We start from the raw sequence: 18,303 nt of genomic DNA, 5'->3' as shown, positions 1-18,303 counted from the left end.
TATCCTGTGCAGTTTTATGTCAAATATTTTGTAAACCTACATAAACTGTGCCATATGTGCATTCAGTGCACACATACTTTTGTCACAGGAAAAAAATTTGTACAACATAAGACTTTTGCACACACTGACTACTAAAAATCAGAGGGAACATTGATAGTGAATGGGTGAATCATTGTACCAAGTATTGTTTCTTTCCTTACCCCGGCAGCTGGTAATTGGGCGACAAGTTTAGTATGTGAGCACATCACCTCAACAGTTGCCATGTAAGCATGAATCAAAATGCCAAGGCATCTGCAGGGGGATTACTCTCCTTTCTCCTGATACCTCAGCTTTACCTCTCTATCAGGAGACTCAGAACAGCAGGGGAAGGCCCGATGCTTTCTTTCATTCCACAAAAATTAAATGATCATCTTCTGAATTTTGGCAACAAAATATACAAATTGTTCTATGATTGGTGTTTGGAAAGTACCGAGCGCTGTCTTCTCCAGCACATCACCCATCTGGTGACTTTTGTTCCCTATTCCTTCCTGTTTGCTGAGGTGGGCTGGTGGGAGCTGGACACATGGGTATGAAGATTATGTCTTTGTCTGAAGCAGGTCTCTCTTCCTACACAAGTTACAAGGTTTGTGCGTCTAAGGTGCTACTCAGAATTGTTTAAGCAAACCTCGCTATGACTATTTCATGCAGAGAATTGTGAGGTGTTGCACTTCAGAGGGCACACCATGGTAGGACTTGCATGATGAGGGATAGGGCACTGAGAAGTTCAGCTGAATACAGATTCATAATACCTTGAAAGTGGTCGGCCCATTTGTCTTCATAAATCAAAGTACTGAGTACAGGAGAAAGGGGTGTTATGTTGAAATTGTATAAGATTTTGCTGAGGCCTAATTTGGAGTATTGTGTGCAGATTTGGTCAGCTACCTACAGAAATGATGTCAATAAGATTGAAAGAATGCAGAGAAAATTTACAAGGGTGTTGCCAGAACCTGAGGATTTGAACTATAGGGAAAGGTCGAATAGGATTAGGATTTTATTCTGTAAAGCGTAGAAGAATGAGAAGAGATTTGATAGAGGTATAAAAGTTATGAGGGGTATAGATAGTATATCTATACCCTAAGGGGAGACCTGTTAGAAATGTATAAACTTATGAGAGGCATAGATAGAGTAAGTAGCCAGAATCTTTTTCCCAGGTTGGAAATATCATGTACTTGCAGGGATAGCTTTGTGGGAGCGATAAAGTTTAAGGAGCAGAGACTGATCCTATGGGGCAAGTTATTTACATGAAGAGTGGTGGGTACCGGAAATAGACTGGTGGGGTAGGGATGGAAACAGGTGTAATAATGGCATTCAAGTGGCTTTTGGATAGGTACACAAGTATGCAGTGAATGGAGGGATGTGCATCATGTGCAGGCAGAATGGATTTGTTTAATTTAGCATCATGTTTCAACGAACGTCATGGGCTGAATTCTGTATCATGCTATGTTCTTGACGGAGGAAATGGGATTAGTGTCAATGAACAAAAATTTCAGCATGGACGTGATGGTTTAAAAGGTCAATTTCTGTGCTGTATATCTCTAAGATTCATTCCAGGGATGAGGGCATTGCTGGCAAATCTGGCATTTCTTGGCCACTTTAGTGAAACCTCTAAATTCCATGTGGTGTAAGGATTCCTAAAGATGCATTAACTAGTGAATTCTGGAATCAGGACTCTGTGATAATGAAGAAATGCCAATACTCTATCTACTCCAGTCAAGATGGTGTTTGACCTTGAGAGAGGCTTTAACGTGAGGTGTGTCCCGTCATCTGCTGCTCTTACCTTTCTAAGTAATAGAGATGCCCATATATTGCCTTATAACACAGAAGGTGAGAATTTCAGCCCAGCCAGTCTGTGGAAACACATTGAGAAATCCAATTCCTTACTAGTTTCCTCTGTCACCCTTCCTCCCAACTTTTCCATCAACTCTCTCCAGATTCTACCACTCAGCTACACTCTAAGGGCAATTAAAAGTGACTAATTTTGCTTTACTTAGAGTCATAGAACATTATAGCACAGAAACAGGCCCTTCAGCCTTCAGCCCTTTCTGGTCCATGCCAAGTTATTAATCTGTCTAGGGTCCTGTTGACCTGCATCCGGACCATTACCCTCCATACCCCTCCCATCCATGTAGCTATCCAAATTTCTCTTAAATGTTGAAATCAAACCCGCATCTACTACAGATTGTTCCACATCCACACTCTGAGTGAAGAAAACCTCTCTCATGTTTCCCTTAAACATTTCAATTTTCACCCTTAATGTATGACCTTTCATTCTATCTCACCCGAACTCAGAGGAAAAAACCAACTTGTATTTAGTCTATCTATACCCCTCATAATTTTGTCATAATTCTGTCAAACCTCCTCTCATTCTTTGATGCTTCGAAGAATAAAATCCTAACCTATTCAACCTTTCCCTATAACCAGGGTCCTCAAGCCCTGGCAACATCCACGTAAATTTTCTCTACTTGCATATTTTCTGTAGGTAGTTGACCATATCTGCACACAATACCTCAAAATGGTCTCAAGAACATCTTATACAGCTTCAACATAACATCCCAACTCCTGTACTCAATACTTTGATTTACGAAGGCAAATGTGCCAAAAGCTTTCTTTCTGACTTTATCTACTGTGACACCACTTTCAAGGAATTGTAGATCTACACTTCCCAGTGCCCTACTGCTCACCATGTAAATGCTGCCCTAGTTTGCCTTCCCAAAGTGTAACACCTTACACTTGTCTGCATTAAACTCCATCTGCTATTTTTCAGTCCATTTTTCCAACTGGTCCAGATCCCACTGTAAGCTTTGATAGTCTTCTTTGCTGTCCACTACACCCTCAGTCTTGGTGTCATCTGCATATTTGCTGATCCAGTTTACCACATTATCATCCAGATCATTAACATAGATGACAAACAACAACAGACATAGCACTGATCCCTGCAGTGCACCACTCATCACAGTCCTCCAGTCAGAGAGGCTTTAATCTACTATAACTCTCCGGGTTCTCCTGCGAAGCCATTGTCTAATCCAATTTACTACCTCACCTTGAATACCAAACGTCTGAACCTTCTTGAACAACCTCATCTGCGGAACCTTGTCAAAAGCCTTGCTGAAGTCTATGTAGACACCATCCACTCTCTTCCCTTCATCAAGTCTCCTGGTAACTTTTACAAAAAACCTTATAAGATTGGATAGACACGATCTATTACACATAAAACCATGTTGCCTATCCTGTTCAGTCCCTGTCTATCCAAATACTTATATATCCAGTGCCTTAGAATATCTTTTAATAACTTACACATTACTGATATCAGGATCACCGGCCAAAAATTTCCTGGTTTATGCTTAGAGCTTTTCTTAAGCAGAACTGAATTAGCGATTCTCCAATCCTCTGACACCTCACCCCTGGCTAAGGACATTTTAAATACCTCTGCTAAGGCTCCTGCATTTTCTGCACCAGCCTCTCACAGGGTTTGAGGGAAATACCTTGTCAAGTCCTAGGGATTTATCCACCTTAATTTGCCTCAAGACCTCAAACTCCTCCTCTGTAATCTGTACACGGTCCATGATCTCACTGTTGCCTTGCCTCACTTTTGTAGATTCTGCGTTCATCTACCAAGTTAATACAGATGTAAAAAATCCAGTTAAGATCTCCCTCATCTCCTTTGGCTTCATGTGTTGATGACCACACTGATGTACATGGAGACTAATTTTGTCCCTTGCTATTTTTGCTCTTAACATAGCTGTCTACGAGAATGTCCTTATGCCTTCTTTTAGCCCTTCTGACTTCCTTCTTAAGCGTTCTTTTGCATTCCTTATACTCCTCAAGTACCTCATTTGCCCATTCCTGCCTATACCTGCAAATACCTCCTTCCTTTTCTTAATCACGACCTCAATATCTCTCAAAAACTAGGGTTCCCTAAACCTGTTCTCCTTCCCTTTTATTCTGCCAGGAACATACAAACTTTGTACTCTCAAATCATCACTTTTAATTGCCTCCCATGTTACAAGTACACCTTTGTCAGAAAACAACCTGTTCCAATCCACACTTTCCATATCCTTTCTGATACCTCCAAAATTGATCTTTCTCCAATTTAGAATCTGAACCCGTGGACCAGACCAATTTTTCTCTATAATTATTTTGAAATTAATGGCATTATGAACACTTGATTCAAACTTTTCCCCAACATAAATTTCCATCATCTGCCATTTCTCATTTATTAATTGGAGATCTAGTATCACACTTTCTCTAGTTGAGACCTTTATGTACTGATTAACAAAACTTTCCTGAACATATTTGACAAACCATCCAGTCCTTTTACACCATGGGAGTCCCTGTCCCAGTCAATATGTAGAAAGTTAAAATCACCTACTCTCACAAATTTCTGCTTCTTGCAACAGTCTGCAACCTTCCTACAAATTTGCTCCCGTGGACTTTTGGGTGGTCTATGAATATAGTTCCATTAATGCGTTCATCCCTTTCTTATTCCTCAGTTCTACCATTATAGCCTCAGCAGATGATCTCTCCAGTCATTGCTGTGACATGTACCCTGACAGCAACGCCACCTCACCGCCTCCCCTTAATCTTCCCACTCTATCATGTCTAAAACAACAAAACCCTTGAATCCTGGCAGTCCTGCCTTTCCTGCAACCAAGTTCACGAGTGGCTATAATGCCATAATTCAATGTGCTAATCCACACCCTAGGCTCACCCGCTTTAACTACAATAATCCTTGCATTGAAATATACACAACTCAGAATATAAGTCCCACCATGAAGAACCTTTCAATTTCTGACTTTCTATATAGGCTTGACAACATCTTTCCCCACAACCCCACTATCTGCTCTGGTGCTCTGGTTTCTATGCCCCTGTAAATCTAGTTTAAATCCACCCCCCCCCTCCCCGCCACAGCACTAGCAAACCTACTCACTAGGATATTAGTCCTCCTCCAGTCTCCAGTTCAGGTACAAACTGTCCCTCTATACAGGTCCCACTTTCTCTGGAAGAGAGCCCAGTGATCCAAAGATCCGAAGTACTCCCTCCTGCAACATTTCCTTAGCCAAGTTTTATGACCATAAGACCATGAGAGATAAGAGCAGAATTAGGCTATTTGGCCCATCAGGTCTGCTCCACCATTTCATCATGGCTGATCCTTTTTCCTTCTCATTCTTCTGCCATCTCCCTATAACCTTTCATGCCCTGACTAATCAAGGATCTATTAAGCTTTGCCTTATATACACATAACAACCTGGACCCCACAGCTGCCTGTGGCAACAGATTCTTCAGATTCTCTGGCTAAATAGATTCCTCTTCATCTTGGTTCTAAATGGATGCCCCTCTATTCTGGGGCTGTGCCCTTTGCTCCTAGATAGGAAACATCCTTTCCACATCCATTCTATTTCGGCCTTTCAACATCTGATAGGTTTCAATGAGGTTCCTCCATGGTTCTTCTGCATTCCAGTGAGTTCAGGCCCAGAGCCATCAAACAGTTCTAACACAATAACCAATTCATTCCCAGAATCATTCTCATGAACCTCCTTTGAACTTTCTCCTATGTCAGTTCATCCTTTCTTAGATAAGGGGCACAAAACTGCTCGCAGTACACCAAGTGAGGTCTTACCAGTGCCTTATAAAGCCTTAGCATTACATCCTTGTGTCATAAGGAGGTGGCTAGGATCGGACCCAAGTGCAAGACACAGACACAGATGTACTAGGGACAGGACTAGGATACAGGGTGAGAGCAAGGACATGGACACGAAAACCGGGAACCCGGAACAGGACTGGACAAGAGAGCTAGGAGCCCGGGCTTGGACTCCGAGCCAGAGACCTGGGTCTTGCCTCTGGCTCGGACCCCAGAACTAGGCAAGGGCGAGTCTTGGCTGGCAGGCAGGATGAGGCTAGAGTCTTCAGGCTTGAGGCTAGAGGCTAGAGATGAGGCTTGGCAGGAGGCAGGGGCTGGAGACTTCAGGCTTGAGGCTAGAGGCTAGAGGTGAGGCTTGGCAGGAGGCAGGGGGCTGGAGACTTCAGGCTAGAGGCTAGAGGCTAGAGGCGAGGCTTGGCAGGAGGCAGGGGGCTGGAGACTTCAGGCTTGAGGCTAGAGGCTAGAGGTGAGGCTTGGCAGGAGGCAGGGGGCTGGAGACTTCAGGCTTGAGGCTAGAGGCTAGAGGCGAGGCTTGGCAGGAGGCAGGGGGCTGGAGACTTCAGGCTTGAGGCTAGAGGCTAGAGGTGAGGCTTGGCAGGAGGCAGGGGGCTGGAGACTTCAGGCTTGAGGCTAGAGGCTAGAGGCGAGGCTTGGCAGGAGGCAGGGGGCTGGAGCCTTCAGGCCCGAGGCTAGGCAGGGGGCTGGAGGCTTGAGACTCGAGGCGAGGCTTGGCAAGAGGCTGAAGACTTGAGGCGAGGCTGGAGGCTGGAGGCAGGAGATTTGAGGTGAGGCGAGGCTGGAGGCAGGAGACAGGATATTTGAGGCAAGGCGAGGCTGGAGGCTGGAGGCAGGAGACAAGGCGAGGTTGGCGGCAGGAGGCAGGAGACTTGAGGCGAGGCTTGGCAGGAGGCGGGAGGCAGGAGACTTGAGATGAAGTGGGGAGGCAGGAGGCAGGAGGCAGGAGGTTGGAGGCAGAAGACTGGAAGCTCCTCCTGGGCAGGGTGCGGTACTCCTGGTTAGGGCACAGTACTCCTGAGAAGGGCACGGTACTCCACCCGACGGAGGCAAGGGACAGGAAGGGACAGAACCAACCGCAGGTAACAGCAATACGGCCTGGCTTACCCGACGGAGGCAAGGGACAGGAAGGGAGCTAGGTACGGGTTGGCTCCAGGACAAGACAAAGCAAGGCTTCAGGCAATGCATGGCAAGACAGAACTTCAGGCAAGGCGAGAGTTACCTGCAAGACAAGGCAGGTCTTCAGGCATTGCAAGGTGAAACGAGAACTTCAGGCGAGGCGAGAGTTACCGGCAAGACACGGCAGGGTTTCAGGCGAGGAAACAGAAGGCAGAGGAAGGGATACAAGGAGTAGGGCAAGAACAATCCAGCAGCCACACTCTGGTCTCTGAAGGTATTTATGCAGCCAGCCCCTACGAGCATCATCTGGAAAACCTGGAGCAAGGGTTGATGGACCGGACCGTGAACCGGACTACAGGCTTCACGGACCAGACCATGTCCACTTGCTTTTATATTCTAGTGCTCTTGAAATGAATACTAACTTTGCATTTGCCTTCCTCACCATTGACTCAACTTGCCAGTTAACCTTTATGGAATCCTGCACAGGGACTCTCATGTCCCTTTGCACCTCAGATTTTTGAATTTTCTGACCATTTAGAAAATAGCCTAGGCCTTTGTTTCTTCTATCAAAGCACATGACCATACACTTCCCAACACTGTATTCCATCTGCCACTTCTTGTCCATTCACCTGTCAAAGTCCTTCTGCAGACTCCCTGCTTCCTCAACACTACCTGCCATCCACCCATGTTCACATCATCTGCAAACCCATCAAATCCAAATCACTGAATATAACGTGAAAAGAAACAGTCCCAAACCAACCCCTGTGAATACCATTAATCACCGGCAGCCAACCAGAAAAGGCCCCCTTTATTCCCACTCTTTGCCTCCTGCCAATCAGCCAATCCTCTATCCACGCTAGTACTTTCTTGTAATACCAAGGGCTCTTACCTAGTTAAGCAGCCTAATGTGTGACACCTTGTCAAAGGCCTTCTGAAAATACAAGTACATAACATCCACCGATTTTTCTTTGTCTATCCTGCTTGTTATTTCCTCAACTAATTCCAACAGATCTGTCAGGCAAGATTTTCCCTTGAGGCAATGATGCTGACTATGACCTATTTTATCATGTGCTTCCAAGTACCCCGAAACCTCATCCTTAACAATCAACTCCAACATTTTCCCAACCGCTGAGGTCAGCCTAATAAGCCTATAATGTTCTTTTTTCTGCCTTCCTCCCTTCTTGGAGAGTTGAATTCTTCTTGATGAATTCTGGAGAATTTTCTAGTGCTCCAGAAACATGCCAGAATCTAGAGACTCTTGAAAGATCATTACAAATGCCTCCACAATCTCCTGTTTCATATCTCTGGGGTATATTGCATCTGGTCCAAATGCCTTACCCACCTTCAGATTTTTCAGTTTCCCAAGCACCTTCTCCCTAGTAATAGCAACTACACTTACTTCAGTCCCCTGACACTTTCAATCTTCCGGACTACTGCTAGTGTCTTCCACAGTGAAGACAGATGCAAAATACTTATGTAGTACATCGGCCATTCTTTGTCCCCCCATTTCTAGCTCTCCAGTGTCATTTTCCAGTGGTCCAATATCCACTATCACCTCTCTTTTAATATATCCGAAAAAACTTTTGGTATCCTCTTTGACATTATTGACTAGCCTACCTTCATATTTCATCTTTTCCTTCCTTATGGCCTTTTTTAGTTGCCTTTTGTTGGTTTTCAAAAGTTTCCCAATCCTCCAACTTCCCTCTAATTTTTGCTCTATTATATGCCCTCCCTTTTGGTTTTGTATTGTTTTTGACTTCCCTTCACAGCATGGTTGTATCATCCTGCCTTTAGAATACTTCTTCTTTGGGATGTATCAATCCTGCAATTTCTTATTGCTCCTAGAAACTGCAGCCATCACTGTTCTGCTGTCATCCTTACTAGTATCCCCGCCCAATCAACTTTGGCTTCTCATCTCTCAATCCATTTACTGTGCTGTTTTACTGATACATCTGGCATTAGCTTCTCCCTCTCAAATTGCAGGGTGTAGTCTATCATATTATGATCACTGCCTCCTAAATGTTCTTTTACCTTAAACTCTCTAATCAAATCTGGTTCATTACACTACACCCAATCCAGAATAGCCGATCCCCTAGTGGGCTCAACCACAAGCTGCTCTAAAAAGCCATCTTGTAGGCATTCTACAAACTCTCTCTTCCGGGACACAGCACCAACCTAATATTTCTAATCTACCTGCATATTGAAATCCTCCATGACTATCATAACATTGTCTTTATGACATGTGATTTCTATCTCCGATTGATATTAGCAGCCCACATCTTGGTTACTGTTCAGAGGTCTGTATATAACTCCCATCAGGGTCTTTTTACCCTTGTAGTTCCTTAATACTTCCCACAAGGATTCTACATCTTCTGATCCTATGTCCCCTCTTTCTAAGAAAAGAACACAGACCATGGAGCCATTCTCACTGCACTGAATGATGAAGAATGCAGAAGAAACTTAACTCGCCAAGCCTCCCCACTCTAACACTGGAGCATTCACACAATAGCTGCTCTGCTTGTCTCTACCTTATATTTATTTGCCCTTTAAACTGTATGATATTTCTATTCCTGGCCTCACTAGCATGTTTGATGGGTAGCAGTCCTGAGATCATATCCCTGGAGGTGCTGTCCTTTAACTTAGCACCTCATCACCCATCCTACCTACGCCATTGATACCGATGTGGACAATGACCTCTGGCTACTCACCCTCCCACTTAAGAATGCTGTGAACTCAATTTGAGATGTCCCTGACCCTGGCACCCAGGAGGCAAGATACCATCTTGGAATCTCATTCTCATCCACAGAACTTCCTGTCTGTTCCCCTAACAAATATATCCCCTTTCACTGCAGCTCACCTCTTCCCTTCCCTTCCTTTGTGAGCCACAGAACAAGACTTGGTGCCAGAGACATAACCGCTGTGATTTTCCTCTACTGGGTGATTCCATCCCCCCAACCCCGAAGTGGTATACCTGTTGTAGAGGGGTACCAATCCCCTTTACCCCTCCAGATGGTTACTCAGTTATCTGTGTCCTGCATACCTCCTTGTATGTCCTGATGATCAACCACTCAGTCTCCTATATGATCCGGAGTTCATCCAGTCCCAGCTCCAGCTGCTTAGCATATTCTGAAAGAAGCTGCAACTGGATGCACTTCTAGCAGGTGTAGTCATCAGGGACACTGGGGGTCTCCCTACCTTCCCATATCCCACAACAGGAACATTCCATTATCCTGTTTGGATGCACTTCTAGCAGGTGTAGTCATCAGGGACACTGGGGGTCTCCCTACCTTCCTATTTCCCACAACAGGAACATTCCATTATCCTGTCTGGCAGACCCAGTGCACTAACTGTGCAATTAGAAAGGAGGAAAGAAAAACAAATAAACAAAAAAAATCTACCTATAGTCTTTGCTCCTTCCATTTGAAGCCTCTATAAGCCAAAACCTGAACTCCCCACTCTAACATTGACCCACTCCCACAATGGCTGCTCCACTTAAACCTAACTTGACCCTTGCCAAGTGCCTAATTATGAACAATCCAATGTCTCCTTGGGAAATGTGGCACACAAGAAATCCCAACTACTTCTGCTTGCTTCTTTTGAATTCTCACTCTCTTTATGTAATCTAATGTCTCCCCGGGAACTGTGGCACACAAAATATCCCTGCACATTTTTTAGGACATGGGAGGCCCTGGACAATGCTAACACAGTGACAAAAAGCATATGCTATACTACAGCAGCAGAGTTCAGAATGGAATCTGGGACTGGGGACGCTGGAGCCGTAGGGCAGCAGATCTCCATCTGAGCAACTGTTCCAATTGTGGACTTGATGGGTGCTGGCAAAGCATCTTTGATAATTTAATGAATTGAGGGAGAGGTGTGAACCTGTTGAAGCATACAAAATTCCTACAGGTCCCTTCTTGCAGAAGGTTGTAGATCGCAGGAATTCTCTTACTCTGGAGGGTGGTGGAGGTTGGATCATTGGAGTTTTTAAAAGAGGGAATAGATCACTTTTTGAAAAATTGGGAGACGAAAGTCTGCGGGGAACTGGCTCAGAAAAAGAGATGAAATCAGCCATGCTCATATTGAATGGTAGCACAGGCTTGATGAGCTGAGTGACCTATCTCTGCTATTTTTTTTTAAAAAGTGTCTTGCGATAAGGGCTTGACAGAGTGCTAACTTTTCTAATGGGGGTGTTTAGAGTAAGCCTCACTGTATTAAAATGGAAGGTCAGCCTTTCAGGAGAGAAGTGCGAAAAAAATTTCCTTTATCTAAAGAGTTCTAAATCTTTGGAATTCTAAACTCAGAGAATGGTATAGTAAAGGTGCTGTTGTTAAGTATTTTGAAGGAAGAATTTGCACATGAAGTGACCTAAAGGATATATGAGATTTGGGTAGGAGGTTATCTTATTGAATACTGGAATAGGCACGAGAGGTTGAATTGCCTACTTGATTTCAAATACAGTATTCCTATGTATGGGTCAATGAATTTTTCATTAATATTCTGGGGAGTAGCGCTGAAGATTATGGATTTTTCATTTATCCGCAACGTGTGCTCTAAAAATGGCAAATCTACTCTGATTTGAAAAGGTATGAATTAATCAGAGTCAGAGCAGATCTGAAGGGCCAAGCACTGTACTCAGTCCCCAAATCAGCCAAGACAGAAGAGGTATTGGACTGTCTTCAGTTAGTTACTCCTACATGGGAAGAGGAGAGTGTGTCACAAACGTTTCAGTGTGTGACTGTGGAACACCTTACAATTCTTTGCCTGAGTGGCATTTTGCATGAGAGAACCCAGACACAATGAGCTGGCGCAGTGGACATCACAGTGCCATTTTGCATCAGTAGCATATTCTGTTGGAGCAGAAGTGTCCAGATCCTTCGTGCTGTCTTTGACCTTTAAGTGTGCGGTCTTATTATCCATAGACTCCTACTGCCAGCTGCCTATGAGGAACAGCCTCCATTGATTATTGGGCAGAAGAGCCATTGGCTGGCATATACCTGGCAGTTAGAAAAGCCTGTTCTTTGTACCTGGCCAGTTTCTACTGCAGGGTATAAAGAACAACCATGATTGGTTACTCGTTTGTGGGTTTAGGCAGTAAGCTGATAGGCTGTCTGGGGATTATAAAAACATAAGGAGATAACAGTAGGGCCACTTGTTCATCAATTCCATCTCACTACTCAATACGATCACGGCAGATTTGCCCTAGGCCTCATCTCCTATTCTGTTCTAGTCCGCTAAGGCCCCCAATTTATCTTCCTCCTCAGCAAATACCATCAGTGATCTTGTCACCACAATCTGCCGAGACAGAGAATTCCAGATCTTCATTAAACTCTGTGAGAAGACCTTATGCACCTTAATTTTAAATTACTGCCCCAGTCTCGTACCGTGCCTTCCCTCCTGAGATTCTGCCACTAGCAGAAACATCTCAAGACTTCTTTTCAGGATCTTACATGTTTGAATAAAATCTAAACTGCAACTAATATATTGTATATGTAACTTCTTTAGCTATCTTTGAGAGGACTAAACTTCCTTCCTTAAATAAGGCAATTAAGATCATGCTCAATAGCTCAATACTCCAATATGCTGTACGATTGTAATAAAGCTTCCCTATTGCATTTTTACAAATGCATTAATTCACTCAACTGCTGCTCACTTTTGCTCCAATGAATACCTTATTTTGTGATTATCAATAACATTGATTGATTAACAATGATGAACGAAGGCAGCAGACATTGAAAGTAACTATTATTAATAATTTTAAAACACTGTGAATAGTTTTCAAAATCATGATAAATATTTTAATGATATTTACTGTTGTTTTGGCTATTACATTCAGCATAGGAATGAGGGGAATGGATGAGCTGGTTGAAAAGCCATTATTATTTGAACCTGTAACTGTGTGCACATATGGGTTCATCTGCCTGGTCTCTTCTGAAAAGTTAGAGAATAAGTGGCCAAGGGACAGAGGCCATCTTCTCTCTGGGCATATTGTAGCCACTGGACTCAACACAGAATTCAACAATTTCATACAACCAACCTTTGCTGTTTGTAACAGAACTGACCAATTCTAGTTGACCTATAACGTTAACTCACTTTTATTCTCTTACTGATTCTGCCTGACTCGCTGGGTATTTCCTGCATACTCTGTTATTTCAGACCACCAGCGACTGTTGTGCTCTGCATCTCACAATTCCAGCTTCTTATTTATCTTACCCTGTTAACTCTCCTCAGGGAAGAGAAGCCCTGACTAACTAGCATTTATTTCCTTCTCTTAAATGGCATTGGGCACATTTGCCTCACTTGAGCAACGTTGGTCAGTACATGTATGTTTTCACACTTTTCCAGCTCCGATGAAAGGTTACCTCCATTCCTCTATCTCCCTGATGCAGTATGATCTGCAGATTATCCACAAAATCTGCAGTTTTTATTTCAGATTTTGCAGCAACTGCAGTGTTTTGGATTGCAAACATTGACTTATTGTTCCTGTGAACCGGTCTGGAGCTGAGTATCTGTCACTCACTTAGACATGTGCATGAGGTGAACAAAACGTGGTATCTGGCCTTCAACTGGATATGCAATTCACAGTGTATCAATGCTCCAGTAAGTACCCATATGATATAGTCCTTAAAGTTACACTGACTCCATGGAGTCACAGAGACATAGAACACGATAGCACAGAAACCAGACCTTCAGCCCACCTAGTCCATGCCAATCTATTATTCTGCCTAGCTCCATCAACCTGCACCTGGGGCCATAGTCCTCCAGCTTCCTAAAATTAGTTGTTAGCTTCACAGTTTTAGAAATGCTGTACACCACAAAGACTTTAAAATATCATAGGTGGCCTTCAATGCACACAGTAGCACTAACATTTCTTGAATAAATTGGCTTTGTTTGATAGTGCAAAGATATAACATAAATGAAATCAATGGTCCTTCAATATGCCTATAGAATACTGAGTTCCTGGACTTTGCCTGTTCCACCTTAACAAAAATGTATTCACCCTCTTGCCTGCACAGTCCTGGTTGGTGGGTTGTTGGAGAAACGGAAGTGGGAAGGGCAAAAACATCACCCAAAATGCTGGAGGAACTCATCAATCCAGGCAGCATCTGTGGAAAAAAGTACAGCTGATGTTTCAGGCCGAGACCCCTTGGCAGCACTGGAGGAAAAAAAAGATGAGGAGTTGATTTAAAAGGTGGCGGGGGGTGGGGGAGGGGAGAGAGAAACACAAGGTGATAGGTGAAACTGGGAGGGGGAGGGGTGAAGTAAAGAGCTGGGAAATTGACTGATGAAAGAGATACAGGGCTGGAGAAGTGAGAGTCTGATAGGAGACGACAAAAAGCCATAGAAGAAAGAAAAGGGGGAAGGAGCACCAGAGGGATGGGCAGGCAAGGAGATAAGGTGAGAGAATGGTGAAGGAGAGAGGGAAACTTTATCAGAAGTTCGAAAAATCGATGTTCATGACACCAGGTTGGTGGCTACCCAGACGGAATATAAATGTGGCCTCATCACAACAGTAAAGGAGGCCATGGTATGATGTAATAGAATGGGAATGGGAAGTGGAATTAAAATGGGTGACTACTGGGAGGTCCAGCTTCTTTTCGCGGACCTATAAACTGTGTCCGGCGCTCCTGTATATTGGTGAGACCCAACGTAGATTGGGAAACTGCTTCCTCATCCACCAGAAGGAGTGGGATCTCCCATTTTAATTCCACTTCCCATTCCCATTCTGATATGTCAATCCATGGCCTCCTCTACTGTCGCAATGAGGCCCCGAACAGCTTGAAGGAACAACACCCTATATTCTGTCTGGGTGGCCTCCAACCTGAAGGCAAGAACATCAATTTCTTGAACTTCTAGTAATGCTCCCCCCTTCACTATTCTCTCACCTTATCTCCATGCCTGCCCACACCTCTCCCTGGTGCTCCTCCCTTCTTTTCTTTCTTTCACGCACTTCTGTCCTTTCCTATCAGACCCCCCCTTCTCCAGTCCTGTATCTCTTTCACCAATCAACTTCCCAGCTCTTTACTTCATCCATCTCCCTCCCGGTTTCACCTATCACCTTGTTTTTCCTTCTCCCATCCCCCCACCTTTTAAATCTACACCTCAATGTTTTTCTCTCCAGTGCCGCTGAAGGGTTTTGGCCCAAACCGTTGACCGTGCTTTTTTACATAGATGTTGCCTGGCCTTCTGAGTTCCACCAGCATTGTGTGTGTTGCTTGGATTTCCGGCATCTGCAGATTTTCTCACTTTGACTTTCCAAAGTCCTCAGAGTGACTCCATGAAATGGAAACATGGGTTGAGTTCTACCCAGCAACCTTTTACACACCATTTGCTTAAGCTTTATAACTTGTTATATAAACTGGGTCTCTGTGATCATTGGTGTTTGTTTAAAAAAACAGTGGTAGTACCTTACTCACTTCAAATCATTTGGTTCAAATGGTTCAGTTTAATATCAGAGAACCTATACAGTATACAACTTGAAATTTTCACTCTTCACAGATGACTTAAGGATAAAATGACCATCACTGGCAGTCACTGCCAACTGCACTCATTTGTAGGGCTTTTAGAATTTAAAATAACTCCTTTGGGTGCTAGGATGGTTGAAGGCATACTTTAATCTCTGAAAGTTTAAAGGGAATAGTTACTTAAAAACTGACTACTGAATCCCAAAAGAACTAATTAAATATCATTCTCAATAAAACAAAATGCTGCGTAGCTGAAAATCTGAAAAATTTTGGATCATGGTAGCTTGCAGCTAAGAAACAAATCTCATCTTCATCTGCATCCTTTGTCCAGTTGTCTGCAATATCAAATTAATGCAGTTTCTGTCTCTCTATTAGAAAATTTCAGTTTCCATATATTCACCTACTTCAAAGGGAAAAAATACAGGAGTGTAGAAACCTGTTCAAGCAGGTCTTGTCTTAAAATGAGCAGTTGTATTGTTGTTTAACCATCTGCAGGTAGAGCAAATCAATGTGTTGCACTCCAGCATGGAATCTTCATTACTGAAGAACTCCCCATAATTTACTGTGGGAGAGAAAGGTGTTAATTTTTTGGTTTACAATTCTTATGGAATCGGCAACAAGTACGAGGTGGCTTCAAAGAATATTCATCCACTCTAAAGTGATATTATGTTTGACTTTCTGCCTGCACCTGTTACCCCATGCTAATCTTTCACTAATTGCATTACCACCAGGAGTCATTGTACTGGAAGTCTCTGTTCCTCAAACCTTCTGCAAGGTGGAATAGCTAACAAGTGGTAACCAGGGAAGAGGCTGAGGAAAACTTTGCTGCTATCAAATGTATTTTCGTTCTCTACAGATGAATTTAGCTAAATAGTCAATCCGTCACACAGCATGGGAACCGACCCTTAATCCAGCTGTCATTTGACAACAGATAATAGACAATAGGTGCAGGAGTAGGCCATTCAGCCCTTTGAGCCAGCACCGCAGTACTCTGTTCCTGCCTTATCCTCATATCCCTTGACTCCGCTATCTTTAAGAGCTCTATCTAACTCTTTCTTGAAAGCATCCAGAGAATTGGCCTCCACTACCCTCTGAGGCAGAGCATTCCACAGATCCACAACTCTTTATGCTGACTCTATACTAATCCCATTTTATTCTTCTGACATTCCCATCAAGTCCCCTCCTCCCCCATGTTCTACCATTCACCTATACAATAGGTGCAATTTTAATATGGCCAGTTAACTTATTGATTCACACATCCGTGGATATGGAAGGAAACTGGAGCAGCTGGTGCGGCTCCAGGGAAAATTTACCGAACTCCACGTTGACAGCATCAGAGATCAGGACTGTACCCAGATCAGGAAAAGTAAAATAAGTAAGGCATACATAGAAAGTGAAATAAAGTAAAGTAGACAAACACTTAACCAGGATTTACCTATTTTATGAAGGATGGTAACCCTGATTAGGGTTGTTGCCCATATATTAGCCACGGATTTGCTGATGTTAAGCTGAGGGGCCAGATACAAAGAGCAATTATACTCTTTGTCCCCTGTGATCCCAAATCTCCAAGGGATTCAGTGGACATTCTGACCGGTTGCCCAGTGAGTCTCCCCTCTCTGTGCGGTGCGCAGACACAGGAGTTGAAGATGCGCTGAGCATTGGATTGGCAGGTGGGTGGTGGTGAATTTGAAATGTTCTGACCGTATCTGAGCTTGGTCCATTATCTTCAAAGCAGAAGGGGAAAGAAATCCTAGTTTCCAACACACTGATGAGAAAGAAATACCATTTCTAATGAATCTCAAACAGTTTAAGTTTTTTCTGCTAACCTATAGTAGATTGAACCGGAATGAAATATCCGTCCTTATTTTAACTCAATCTAGCCAGTATGCTTTAAAATAACAGTTGGAGATGTTAGCAGTATGCTCCTTTCTTTCACCCAAGTTCTCTTCGTCTACAGGCAGGCTACATGTCTAAGGCTGCCATAACATAAAGTGCTGAAGTCACAACCCAGAGGTGCATAGAACAACCACACTTAACATTTTAAATTGAAATGCACCCCTGGGAGTTTGAAATTCTCCACAATCACCTTTGACCCTGGCCAACTTCTGGCTCAGGGATCAGTCTAAACCAAACTCAGTCCCTAAACAGGATGACAAACTTTAAGCTGTCTTTCTGCTACACGTTGATGGCTAACTTAACAGATATCAGCAAAATGCTCTAAATGACTCAAGAGCCAACAATATTGTTGGTTCTTAACTGCATCCCCAATTCTTGAGGCAACAGTAATACTTATGGATTTCCGTGGGTGTTTGATGTTTTCTTCAAATGGGTTCCATGGTGTTTGTTTTGTGGCTGCCTGCAGGGTGATGAATCTCAGAGTTATTTATTGTATACGTACTTTGATAATAAATGTACTTTTAAACTTTGAATCTTCTAAGGATCCCCTTCCCCTCAATGTAGATTGGGGAAATGCTTTGTCAAGCATCTTTATCAATCATCTATGTCCACAACAGATTTCTCCGTACCCACCCATTTTAATTTTACTTCCCATTCCCATTACATGTCAGTCTATGGTCTCCTCTACTGCCATGATGAGGTCACTCTCAGATTGGAGGGACAACACCTTACATTCCATCTGGGTAGCCTTGAGCCTGATGGCATGTACATTGACTTCTCTAACTTCCGATAATTCCCCCTCCTCTCTATTTTTCCATTCCCCATTCTGGTTCTCCTCTGACTCTTTCCCTTCTCCTCATTTGCCCAACACCCACCCCTCTGGTGTCCCTCCTCCTTCCACGGTCCTCTTTACTTTCCCATCAGATTCCTTCTTTTTCTTCAGCTCTTTACCTCTCCAAGCTTCTCACTTCATCCCCCCTCCCCACCCCTGTCTTTCCCCTCATCTGGTTTCACCTATCACTTACCAGCTAGTACTACTTCCCCTCCCCCATCATTTTATTCTGGCTCATTGTTTCTTCCTGTCTTGATGAAGGGTCTCGTCCAAAACGTCGACTGTTCATTCTTCTCCAT

The sequence above is a fragment of the Mobula birostris genome, chromosome 19, assembly GCF_030028105.1.
Source record: "Mobula birostris isolate sMobBir1 chromosome 19, sMobBir1.hap1, whole genome shotgun sequence".
Lineage (NCBI taxonomy): Eukaryota > Metazoa > Chordata > Chondrichthyes > Myliobatiformes > Myliobatidae > Mobula > Mobula birostris.
Note: the sequence above shows the minus strand (reverse complement) of the source record.